This window comes from Lactuca serriola, chromosome 7 (genome assembly GCF_051521515.1).
Source record: "Lactuca serriola cultivar US96UC23 chromosome 7, Lser_US96UC23_V15, whole genome shotgun sequence".
Classification (NCBI taxonomy): domain Eukaryota; kingdom Viridiplantae; phylum Streptophyta; class Magnoliopsida; order Asterales; family Asteraceae; genus Lactuca; species Lactuca serriola.
In genome coordinates this window covers 156,636,934-156,650,978 of record NC_136414.1, presented here as the reverse complement: position 1 = coordinate 156,650,978, position 14,045 = coordinate 156,636,934, and the positions used below count along the sequence as shown (strand labels likewise).

Genomic DNA, 14,045 nt, shown 5'->3' with positions numbered 1-14,045 from the left:
CAACAGGCATGCAGGAGTGTAATTCAACTCAATGTCTAATAGATTTAGGAATAAAGTTGTCAAAAGCTGAAGATAATCTAGAAGTGGAAGCTACCCATTATAAAAAATTAGTGGGATCCTTATGTTATATCTTTCATACACGTCCAGACTTAGCATATTCAGTTGGGGGTAGTTAGCCGTTATATGCAAATTCCAAGAGAATCTCATGCTCGTTTCATTAAGAAAATTCTTCTTTATCTACATGGGACAACTTCCTTTGGGGTGATAGACAAGCAATTTGAAGAATCAAAATTGCTAGGTTACAGTGATAGCAATCATAATGTTGATGTATACGATGGACGAAGTACAACATGACATGTATTTTATCTTGGAAACTCTCTTCTCACTTGGTGCTCTCAAAAGAAAGATATTATGGCCTTATCTTCATGTCAATTTGAAATCATGGCAGCTACTGCAGTTGCATGCTAGGAAATTTGGATAAGGAAGTCATTAGTTGAGTTGACAGGAATGAAGAAACATAAGGTGCTTATTCGAATAGACAACAAATCAGCAATTGCTCTGTCAAAGAATCCAATCTTTCATGGTAGGAGGAAACACATTCATACTCGATATCACTTTATCCGAGAGAGTAGAACAAGTGATCGTTGAACACGTTTCAGGGGACAAACAACGAGTAGATCCACTAACAAAGTCCTTAGCATGGATAAGCTTCTTGGAAATGAGAACGTTACTTGGTGTCCAAGAATTACCCTCCATCTAAAATTCAGGGGGGTGATTGTTAGGAATTGTCTGAGAACCGGTTGTGGCCTCTAGGCAAGGACCAGGTTCGACATCTTGGAGTGTTGTCCAAGTAACTTGGTGTTTCATCCAAGTCTTCCTTAGTTTCCTTGAGCAATAAGGAAATACTAATAAGGAAATTCTATGTGTTTATATATCTAGAATCCTAGTTAAATACTAATGTGTTTGTTTAGTATAAAACCATTAGATAGGTACCTGTAAACACAATTATTGAAGTTTGAAGTTATAAGTTTCTTCAATAAGATACTTGCAAGTTTATGCAACTTACTACTGGCCCCTTGAGGAGAGTTACCATGTCAAAATTATTCACCACATTCTCCCTCTTCTCTTCTCTTTTTTAACAACAACATTTAAAAAATCAATTTTTTTCAAACCTAACGGTCTGATTATTTTGAATATATATATATATATATATATATATATATATATATACACACACACACACACACAAACTAGCTACCACTCTATAAATACCAATTGTTTTTGACATTTATTCTCTTTCCATCTATCTTTTCTCTCGTTCATTCATTTTTAAAACAAAATGGATTCCAATAGCTCCACCTCAAAATCGGTCAAATAAAATCATGTGCTACTAGATCAAGCACACCAACCCGAAATATTTTTCCTTTCCATCCATCGATACTGCTTTATCGTCCCCAACTAGACGCCTCTTGTAACACCCATAAAAATTGAGCCGAATTAAAAAAATTTAATTTATTCAAAAACCCTTAAGTTCATACATCTAGTTTTCAAAATTGTTTAAACATCAGAGTATCCCCAAGAACCATATCACATAAATCATAAAACATGAGGAGCGGTACGATCACGCCTTCGCCTTGCCACGATCTCCTGAAGTACCTAAAACAATACACTGAACTGTAAGCCCGAAAGCTTAGTGAGTTACCCCCAAAATACCAACCACACATAAACATACTCATAACATATCACAAATAGAACAACCATGCATATAAGGTCTACTGTGTGACTGGTCCGCCCACACCGGGCCTTCAGTCCACTTGGTCCACCCTACGAGTCTAGCCATGTACATTGAGTCTATAGTGTGATTGGTCCGCCCGCACCGGGACTTCAATCCACCTGGTCCACTCTCTGAGTCTACAGTATGATTGGTCCACCCACACCGGGCCTTCAGTCGGCCTGGTCCACTCTCCAAGCCTCGGCACGTCCGGTTCGCCCTCTTGGGGACTTCAGCCTATTCGGACCGCTCGCTGGGTCTTCGGAATATCCGGTCCGCCCTGGGTATGTTGGCCTATAGCACAAAACAGGACCCGCCTCAACCCAACCCCCGTCAAACAACCATGTGCACATAAAACAATTAATCACATAACAAATCCTTAACCAGACAAACAACCTAACAGATCACATAGCATATCAACATCCTAACCAGGATTCCGACCTAACCGGTCACTAGCATAAAATTACCCTCTATACCGGGTACCCACCTTAACCAGGTCACTAACATAACATACCCTAAATACCAAGTACCGACCTTAACCAGGTCACTAACATAACACCATCCTAAATACCAGGATGCAGATTTAGCAAACCAATAACATAACAAACAATACCCAGATTTCCATCCGATAAAGGGACGACCTTGGTGCTGTAGACCCTGTCAATATAGTGAGGATAGCTCACCTGCAATTGCCAACCGAAGAGATAAGACCAAGCTGCTCCAACCAACGACACGAACTTCACCAAAAAACACTACCAAGGAACCAATTCCAAAAATACCAAAATTACCAAAATACCCTTGGAGGTCAAACTGATCAACTCTTGGTCAAAGTCAAAGTCTTCAATCAAAGTCAACCTTCCTGGTTGACTCTACTCGCCGAGTCAGCCCGTTGACTGGTCGAGTTCTTATACTCAGAAAACTCCCATAACACGACTCAACTCGCCGAGTCGCCCCAAGACTCGTCGAGTTCAACGATCTCGGAATTCCATCCTATCCAACTCACCGAGTCCCCAACCAACTCACTAATCCAAAGCTTTAACCAAAAGAGGTTGGGTTCTGCGACTAGACTCGCCGAGTCCAAGAACAGACTCGCTGAGTCCACGACAATCTTCGACAGACTCGCCGAGTTGTTCTTCCAACTCACCGAGTCCAAGCACATGTTCATACAACTCGTCGAGTACACCCATGTGACTCGTCGAGTCTCTCCGGTTCTGAATCCATACAGTGGCTTTTCGAGCCATGTAGGGGCTCCAATCCATAGATCCACTCTTCTACGGTCTAACCCTCACATAAAGTTGCAAACTTTACATGAAACCAAGGAGATATAGGCCCAAAACACACTAGGGCTAGGGTTAAGGACTAGGGGGCTTCACCAACAAGTCTTAAACAGAAGCTTTATGACAATTTGGACCAACTCAAGCCTAGATCTGGAGTAGCAACCTCAGATCTAAACTCCAAAGCCGAAATAGATCTCAAACAAGCTAAGGAACTCCAAATCAACCACCAAGGATGAACCCAAAAAGGAAATAGCTTAAGATAATGGATCCTTACCTCTGAGATGTGCCCAAACTGATGTAGATCACAGATCTACACAAGCCCCTTGAGGCTAGCCTCTAATTTCTCAAGCTCCTTCCACCAAATTCCTCTCCCAAGCTCCAATCTCCTCAACAATGAAGTCTCACATGAAATTAGGGTTTTCTGGAACTCTCAGGGGGGATAGGAGGTTGGGAGAAGGACATAAAGTCCTTTAAATAGGGTGCAACCCTCAGGATTAGGATTTTATTATTCCAGCACCAACTCGTTGAGTACATCTTCCGACTCGGCGAGTTGGCCACTTAACTCGCGTTCAAATCGCACTCCGACTCGACGAGTAGCATACCTACTCGTCGAGTAGGTATGCTACTCGACGAGTCGCCAACCGACTCACTAATCCAGACTCGCCAAGTCGGAAGATGTAGCATACCTACTTGTTGAGTAGCTTCCTTAATTTACACTTAGCACCCTTCAACTTTTTTGCTTCCGAACTTGGGATTGTACAATTTTCCCCCACTTAAATTAGGCTTCGTCCTCAAAGCCTACGACAACACAAACTTCCGGATGACTCCCATAATGCATCCACTGATCTCAAACCGACCCAGATTCCTTCAAACACTGTTATCGAATCCCTAAAATCCATATCTTCCCTTGTAGGGTCCTGATTGACTGCTTCAAGCCGGCCACTGACTTCTTTTCTCTGATGACAACACTCATCAACTAAGTATCACTTGAAGACACTACCTTACTTCCGTCTTATGCATTCATTTGCCACCTGCGAAAACTAGATACCACAAACACCCACTGAGCTCCTGCCAAGACACTAATCCATCCTCCTTCGCCTAAGATTGGCGATAACCCTAATAACTAGCAACCTGGAACGAATCCTCATAATGGAATACACCATATTGGAATACCTCCACATACATAACTCAAGCCCACAACCATACTCGGAACTAAGGACCCTGTCCTTGCGTTACCCGCGAACCTTTCGGTTCGACACAACGGAGTGCAACCCACTCACACCTCCTTATCACGATCTCTAGGTCCTTGACCTCCGACTGTAATATCCTTATACAGTCGTCATCACCAGTCCAGACTACTCTAGAGTCTGTTAACCTGCTGTCTTACCTTCCTCTGTCCCAATCTCCAATCTGGAACCACTATCCTCCTCCTCTTCCAAGGAGACTGAACACATGCCTGTGCATCATCCAACATTGCAACAACCATAATTCAGAATCCAAGGATCTACCCTTGCATCACTTCCGAGCTCCGCTGACTCTGCGTCAGTGCTAACCGTTCGACAACCTCAACGAGCATCCAACCCGTATGTGCTTCCATACATCTGGTACAATCTCGGTTCTTATCACCAACAACTGAAGCACTTTCGATAATCCATTTACTCCACTGCCTTCCTTTCAGAGGACCCATACTCCTTCCGGAGCTACATACCCTTCCTTTCCAGGAAGTCTACTCAACAACCCTTATTGCACCTATAATTACCACTGGACTAAACTCCACTCTACACTATCCATGTAGAGCAACTGCTACTCTCGAACTCCCATATACTCCGAATCCGATCACATAACTAACAAGGCCCACACACGGACTCCAGCCAACTCCATCATCATGATCAATACTTAGGGCCAGAGCATATCGATTACTATTGCATGGCGACATATTCACTTATTCTCCGCATACAGATCTACTAACACATACAAAGTCTTCAGCATGACTGGACCACCTTACCAGGCCTTCAGCCTATCTGGACCACTCTCAAAACCTTCAGCATGTCTGGACCGCCCTACTGGGCCTTCAGCCTGTCTGGACCGTTCTCCGAGCCTTCGGTCTGACTGGTACACCTTCCGGCCTTCAGTCTATCCGGACTGCTCAAAACTGTTGTACTTCATCTTGAACCATCCTTTTCGGGAATCTCTCCCATGCAGTCTGTTCTAACACTCTTGGGGTTCCGAACTCCAGTTCCGTTCCCGAAATCCATTCCGTGGCCTAAACCCAGGCCTCACATCGACCAACTACCTTTCCTGAAACCATGGTCTGTTCCCTACCCCACTTGTCTATCACTTGCTTCAATCATGCCACACTCTCGGCTAACAACACTGATAAATCTAAACAGCTAACCAACCCTGAATACTTGCTGTTTCACCGGAGAATTTTCCAATTCTCCCCACTTAGTGTACCAAATACTAACTTCCGCTGACAAACCGGCATAACTCGATCGACCATACTTGATAAAGTTCCCCCTTCACTAGGAACTAATTCTCTCCGTAGTGAGCAACCTCCACAGAACACTCTCCCGACATCGCACATCCCGAACTCCAAGGATGTTCGAATCCCAATTGAACACTTTCCCCCATCGCAGTTGCTATTCCTAGCAACGAGATCATATACCTTATCTTTCGACGAAGAATCCTCCTGAACGCTAACCAACTACAACTCCTATCTACTAAGATCCTCAGTCATACCATGAATCATGCGAAAAAGGCGAACATATTTACAATACCACATAATCAACAAGATAACAAGATATCAAAATGGAAACATACCCGCAGCTGTATCCGGATCTGCCCTAACCTCCTCTGTTGTAAGCTGTAAAGCGCGTCCTTGAGCCCTCGGAGGCTCCGCTCCACCTTGACCTCGACCCGTAATCCTCAAAGTGACCGGTGCTGGAGCCTGCACCAGTCTTGCAACAAGCTGTGGACTGTTGACCCTCAAGTGTCCAACCTGATGACAATGATAACAGATCATCCTATCCTAAGCCGGGACCGCCTGACGGCAATCCCTCGCATAATGCCCCTCTTTCCCACACTTGCGACACACACCACCGGACCTACAAACTCCGGCATTACCCTTCCCACACTTCTCTCACGTGTGGCTTCTCTGACCTCCAACCCTAGAGTCAACGGTTTTGGACCGTTTCGGCGCCGGCTGCGAGTGCACCGGGGCCTGCCTCTGCTCTCGTAATTGAAACTCCATCTCTAACTCCTGCCGCCTGACGGCCTCCTGCAACTCTAACAAGGTATCACACCTCTACGTGGACACGAGCTGCCTGATGTCCCTCTTGAGCATACTCAGATATCGGGACATCTGAGCCTGCTCCGAAGCAAACTCCAGGCAAAATATTGCCCTCTCAGTGAACATCCTCGTGATCTCCATCATCGACTCTGAATCCTGCTTCAGCTCCAGGAACTCCTGAGCCAACCTCTCTCTCAACCCATGGAACATAACGAGTGTTGTACATCTCCCAGAACTAATCCCAAGTAACCGCAGCCCGATGCACATCCGAATAAGATCCCGTAGTCAACCTCCACCAATCCTTCGCCCCGAGCCTCAAAAGGTTCAGAGCACACCTCACCCTCTGATCAGCAGGGCATGAACACGTGAAGAAACATCCCTCCACGTCTGACAACCAACTCATAGCAACGATCAGATCCTGAACTCCATCGAAAGTAGGGGTTTTTGTATTATCAAAGTCTCGATACTGAAAACCTCGACCGATTCCTCCCCCTGCTGCTGTTACAGCCGCGGCAGCCGCCTCCGCAAGAGCTGCATAACGCTCATCAAAGTACTCAACCATGGCGGTCTTGATCGACCTAAACATCTCAGGCAACTCAGCCCGAAACATAGCAGCAACCTCATCATGCAGGATCTCACGATTCCTGGCATCCAACTCACCGGTACTCATCTGATCAATGACCTCGGGTGGTACTGATCCATCCTGATCACCCTCTCCTGATCCCGATCCCGAACCGGATCCTTCCCCAAGACGTCTCGTAATCTCCATATTGAAAATACGCCACAAGATATTAGGCATTACTCATAATAACCCCGAGAACTAGCTCCCAACAAAACCCTAGGGGTTGTTACTTCCTTGATACGCGTATGGGTCATGTGCTTTCAGTAGTACGGCCCCATACTACCTTCCACACCTACCCATATTTGTATCAAGTATCACCACAACACCCTAACAATAACATATATAGAACAGACACTTGATACCCACTCCTAGAGAAGCGCCACTATCCTATAACCGACCTACCGGTCTCATGCAACTCTCCCATAGATGAAACTTCCACCAACCCTGTAGCACTAGTGTATGCTAGTCATACATAACTCTGGACCCTATAGACTTTCAAATATCCAATCCTACCCTAAGCTCCCAATCATACAAGAATAGAACATAAGGCGAAATCAAACATTCTCAGGCTATAAGATCTTAATTATGCATACAATAAATAACTACAGTAATGATGTCAATTTCATAAAAAGGAAACCCTAGGCTAGCAGGCATCATATAATCAGACAATTCTATCATGCAATTCCTGAAGATCCCTACTCTAGTACTAACATGTTGTTCTAACATATCACATAATCAATAACCTGTATGGTATTTTGGGGTCTACTTACTGGCTCTGGCTCATCGTACCCTCTACATCCTCCTTTACTTATTTCGAAAAACCTTTTGAAAACCATTTTGAAAATCCCTCCTTGGTTAGATATTGGATTCACACGAGTGTTCCTCCAATTCACTCAAACCAAGGCTCTGATACCAACTTGTAACACCCATAAAAATTGAGCCGGATTAAAACATTTTAATTTATTCAAAAACCATTAAGTTCATACATCTCGTTTTCAAAATAGTTTAAACATCAGAGTATCCCCCAGAACCATATCACATAAATCATAAAACATGAGGAGCAGTACGATCACGCCTTCACCTTGCCACGATCTCCTGAGGTACCTAAAACAATACACTGAACTGTAAGCCCGAAAGATTAATGAGTTACCCCCAAAATACCAATCACACATAAACATACTCATAACATATCACAAATAGAACAACCATGCACATCGGGTCTACTATGTGACTGGTCTGTCCGCACCGGGCCTTCAGTCCACTTGGTCTACCCTCTGAGTCTAGCCATGTACATCGAGTCTACAGTGTGATTGGTCTGCTCGCACCAGGACTTCAATCCACTTGGTCCACTCTTTGAGTCTACAGTATGACTGGTCGGCCCACACCGGGCGTTTAGTCGTCCTGGTCCACTCTCCGAGCCTCGGCGCATCCGGTCCGCCCTCTTGGGGCCTTCAGCCTATCTGGACCGCTTGCTGGGCCTTCGGAATATCTGGTCCGCCCTGGGTATGTTGGCCTACAGCACAAAGCAAGACCCGCCTTAACCCAACCCCTGTCAAACAACCATGTGCACCTAAAACAATTAATCACATAAAAAATCCTTAACTAGACAAACAATCTAACAAATCATATAGCATATCAAGATCCTAACCAGGATTCCGACCTAACCGGTCACTAACATAACATTACCCTATATACCGGTCACCGACCTTAACCAGGTCACTAACATAACATTACCCTAAATATCGGGTACCGACCTTAACAAGGTCACTAACATAACACCATCCTAAATACCAGGATGCAGATCTAGCAAAGCAATAGCATAACAAACAATACCCGAATTTCCATCTGATAAAGGGTCAGCCTTGGTGTTGTAGACCCTGTCGATATAGTGAGGATAACTCACCTGCAATTGCCGACCAAAGAGATAAGACCAAGCTGCTCCGACCACCGACACGAACTTCACCACAAAACACTACCAAGGAACCAATTCCAAAAATACCAAAATTACCTAAATACCCTTGGAAGTCAAACTGATCAACTCTTGGTCAAAGTCAACCTTCCTGGTTGACTCTACTCGCCGAGTCAACGCGTCGACTCGTCGAGTTCTTATACTCAGAAAACTCCCATAACACGACTCAACTCGCTGAGTCGCCCCAAGACTCGTCGAGTTCAATGATCTTGGAATTCCATCCCGTCCAACTCACTGAGTCGCCAACCGACTCACTAATCCAGAGCTTTAACCAAAATAGGTTGGGTTCTACGATCAGACTCGCCGAGTCCACGACATTCTTCAAAAGACTCGCCGAGTTGTTCTTCCAACTCGCCGAGTCCATGCACATGATCATACAAACTCGTTGAGTACACCTATGTGACTCGCTGAGTCTCTCCAGTTCTCAATTCATACAGTGGCTTTTCGAGCCATGAAGGGGCTCCAATCCATAGATCCACTCTTCTACAGTCTAACCCTCACATAAAGTTGCAAACTTTACGTGAAACCAAGGAGATATAGGCCCAAAACACACTAGGGTTAGGGTTAAGGACTAGGGGGCTTCACCAACAACTCTTAAACAGAAGCTTTATGAAAATTTGGACCATCGCAATCCTAGATCTGGAGTAGCAACCTCAGATCTAAACTCCAAATCCGAAATAGATCTCAAACAAGCTAAGGAACTCCAAATCAACCACCAAGGATGAACCCAAAAAGGAAATAGCTTAAGATAATGGCTCCTTAGCTCTAAGATGTGCCCAAACTGATGTAGATCCCAGATCTACACAAGCCCCTTGATACTAGCCTCTAATTTCTCAAGCTGCTTCCACCAAATTCCTCTTCCAAGCTCCAATCTCCTCAACAATGAAGTCTCACACGAAATTAGGGTTTTCTGGAACTCTCTAGGGGAATAGGAGGCTGGGAGAAGGACAAAAAGTCCTTTAAATAGGGTGCAACTCTCGGGATTAGGGTTTTCTCATTCCAGCACCAACTCGTCGACTACATCTTCCGACTCGGCGAGTTGGCCACTTAACCCGCGTTCATATCCCGCTCCGACTCGACGAGTAGCATACCTACTTATTGAGTAGCTTCCTTAATTTACACTTAGCACCCTTCAACTTTTGCTTCCGAACTTGGGATGTTACACCTCTATTTATTATTCCTACCAATTTCAATATCAAAATATTCAACAACATTATCCTATGTCTATGCCAAACATTATACCGGACTTTTTCAACAAGTATGTGGATTTTCCCGATCATGTTCCGCACACTCAACCACATCTCGCACCACAAAGCCACCGCCACGAGCCACAAACCATACCCCCGATGAGCCGGATGACAACTTCGTACTAGAAACTCAACCAATTCATATGAAGATATCTACGAGAACCAACCCTCTCACGGTGTCAAAACAATGGAAAAACAACCCATGCTTGGTGCCCACAGGAAGAATTATTTTCACAAAAGTGCGTCGACATATTTGAGGATGCAAAGCACGTAAATTCACAATTGCATGATCATTTTTTGGCTATGCATTATCGAACAATCCTCAAAGTTGTACCGACCCAAAAGTCGAGGTAAATTTTTCATTTTTAATATAACCCAAACATAGATATCATTTATTCCAGTCATTCCAAAACAATGTTACTATGAAAATTTCCAAAAAATAATCAATTCTTTTTTGCTGTCAATTAGATTTTGCGGTTAGAATAATCGTTTTTTGGGTCATTTTCATTTTATGGTTATTTTATAGTAAAAACTTTTAAAATTGATTATTATGGTTATTTTTCCAATTTTTTAGTTTTTAACTAGGAAGTAATTATCCCCGTTTCGTGCGGAAGTCTACTTATGTGGAGGACTATTATAGACAAAAAAAATATACAAAAAAGGACCAACGGGGCAAATATTCTAAACTCGAATAATCATGAAAATATATAAAAAAATTATCTTGAAACATAGATACACTCAAATTTATATTGCACGTATATAAGAAAACCAAGTAACTTTTTTTTTTAAATTAACGAACAAAAGTTCTAAATTACATCGAAACATTGACTACCTTTAATCTATAATGACACATGTATAAAAATAAGCACGTAAAAAATTAGGTTTTTTAAGTTAACGAACGAAAGTTATTAAGAAAAATCAAATTATATATATACTATGAGGGATAAACACGAAATTTTAAAAAATAAATAGATGAAAGTGACATTTTAAAAAATAAAGGGTAGTATTATTTTCCAAAATATTTTAAAAAGGTGAAGGCGTGAGAAATGATTTTTTTACCAAGTAAAACAAAAAGTTAGTAGGAATTAAGTTGACAAACTACAAACATCAAGTACCAAATAGAAACTTGAGTGGACTTAACTTGCTCAACAACAAAATTAGAGGTACCAACATTCTAAATTCATGTGGCAGAAATAAAAAAAAAACGCAAAATATACTATTCATTTTTCATTTGTAATTACATATATATAATAATTTATTAGGAAAAAAATAAAGAAAACAGACTAAAAGTGGAGGATTATAAATGTACAATTTGAAGGTTCATTGTACTTATTTATTTTTATATTTTTTTTTTCCACCGGCTTTCTATTGTCACGGCCCCTACAAACATTCATGTCATTTAAGATATGACAATCGACACCTCAAATTCTTTTAGTTTATATATTAATTTAACAATAATTGTATTAATATTGAAAAAAAAATCCGTGTGTTATGGCCGTAATTTCTTTTTTAGCTTGTCAAGTCGTTTTTTTTTTTTTTTTACTCATGACTATGGTTTTGGAATTTTTATTTTTTTACTCGTGACTATGGTTTTGGAGCAAGTGGCATGTTGTGGATAGGGAAGAAAACAGAGTTATTATAGGTGTACCTAAACAGACTTATTAAAACACAAAGTAAACCATCATTGAGTAGTTGTGTGATTTTTTTATATGGATAATTTTGTTATAAACTAGTATTTGAGTCATCCCGTATGTTGCGTTAGAAAACTCGTTTGCAATTAATAAAAACAAAAACAATAAAAAGAAATAATGCACAAGGTAACTTCTTTCAATTCGTATGTAAAACTTAATTTACAAATACAATTCACATATAGCATGATGAGGACTCTATCATATCAAATGGACCATAAATATCAAAATAAAATTTCATTCCAAACAATTATGTATGAAAGAAAGGGTTAATGACTTAGGAGGGTAATAATGTTTTCAGTTTGTCCGTATTAGGTCACTAAGGTTTTTTTGTGCGTATTAGACCAATATGGTTGTTATTACCGTTTAGATATAGTCCTTTTACCGGTTTTAACCGGTAAAAAGGGCTATTTCTAAATGGTAATAACAACTATATTGGTCTAATACGCACAAAAAAAACTTAGTGACCTAATACGGACAAACTGGAAACCTTATTACCCTCCTAAGTCATTAACCCTAATTATTTAGAAAACATGCTTACTAATCAATGTGACTGATTTGTTAGACTGAAAATAGTTGCTTCCATTTAAACTTATCTCACAACCCTTCTAGAACTTCTTAGTCCAAAAACTCATATGATTGATGATCTTCATTACATAAATATGCAATATTTTATCAATAACTTCTTTTTTGTCATTTAAATGTTTACATGAACACATCCATATGTACAAAAACAATCTCACTTTGATACCTCTCATCAATGTCTACATTTGATAATGAATGGAAATGTAAAACCAACACGGACTTGCAAAGGATGTCTATTATCAATTATTCTAGCAAAACCACAACATGAACTAAGAAACTGAAGTTGCAAAATGAATAAAAAATCAGCACATAAACAAACACATACAAACTATATACAACACATAAACGGAAGTTTATAAAGCATGAAACTTAATGACAGGAAACGTAAGAAAACTTAAAGGAGACTTTATAGAAAGAAAGATCACCCTTACTTGCCACAAATGGTTGAAGACATCAACAAGAAGATCAATCTGACCATATAATCCACATGTTGTCTGATCATGACTTCAGTAGATGAACTACTGAAACGTAAGAATTGCAATTGAACTCTATTAGCATTTGAAAAGGGAATTAGGGTTCCAAAGAAGACGACGAAGGGTTAAAAATTTTTTTGGACTATTTCTCGATTTGTGTGTGTCATCCTTGCGCAGGGGCCATGCTAATCTTCTCTGTATCGTTCCAATTTTATCGGATGTCCCCAAAGGGACGACTATAGATGAAGAGTTTCGCCATATAGATGAGTAGCAGGTTATATGGGGTGACGCGAGTTCTAAACAAAGTAGTTTACTGTTGATGGTCATATATTCTCAATGTCTTTAAAATTAGGGTTAATGACTTAGGAGGGTAATAAGTTTTCCAGTTTGTCTGTATTAGGTCACTAAGGTTTTTTTTATGCATATTAGACCAATATGGTTGTTATTACCATTTAGAAATAGTCATTTTTACTGGTTAAAACCGGTAAAAGGACTATTTTTAAACGGTAATAACAACCATATTGTTCTAATACGCACAAAAAAACCTTAGTGACCTAATACAGACGAACTGAAAACCTTATTACCCTCCTAAGTCATTATCCCATGAAAGAAATGAACCAAAATAAGACTAGAAATGTTCACATATCGATCCTAATTCCGATATCGATCCACCTATTATAAGTAATAACCTTAGACATCCGTAGATGTTCATCACCCAGTGTTGCTAACAGCTGGGTTCCGGAATGGTTAGTCCCGTCTAGACATCCCATCGAACAGGGATAGGCCGGAAAATTTACACAGAAGGTACGAATAAATCATCCTAACATAAGTGATAACCTTAGACATCCATAGATGTTCATCACCCATTGTTGATAACAACTGGGTTCCGGAATGGTTAGTCCCGTCTAGACATCCCATCGAACAGGGATAGGTAGGAAAATTTACACAGAAGGTACGAATAAATCTTCCTAATAACTCTAGGTACAAGTATCCAGGTAAGTGAATACAGGATAATGTATCTATGTAACAATACTCAAGTATGGTATTCATGTAAGCGTATTCAGATAAATGTATTTATGTAAACGTACTCATGTATCATGTAATCCTAGGTAAATGTACTCATG

The 14,045-nt window shown here is 41.1% G+C and overlaps 1 non-coding gene across 1 annotated transcript; it reads right to left on the bottom strand.

The window, feature by feature from the left end:
- Positions 1–13,048: 13,048 nt before the first annotated feature.
- Positions 13,049–13,155, bottom strand: LOC145065067 (U6 spliceosomal RNA). The gene has a single exon (XR_013688219.1). It is a non-coding gene; the product is annotated as a U6 spliceosomal RNA (small nuclear RNA).
- Between the last annotated feature and the right edge of the window lie 890 nt (positions 13,156–14,045).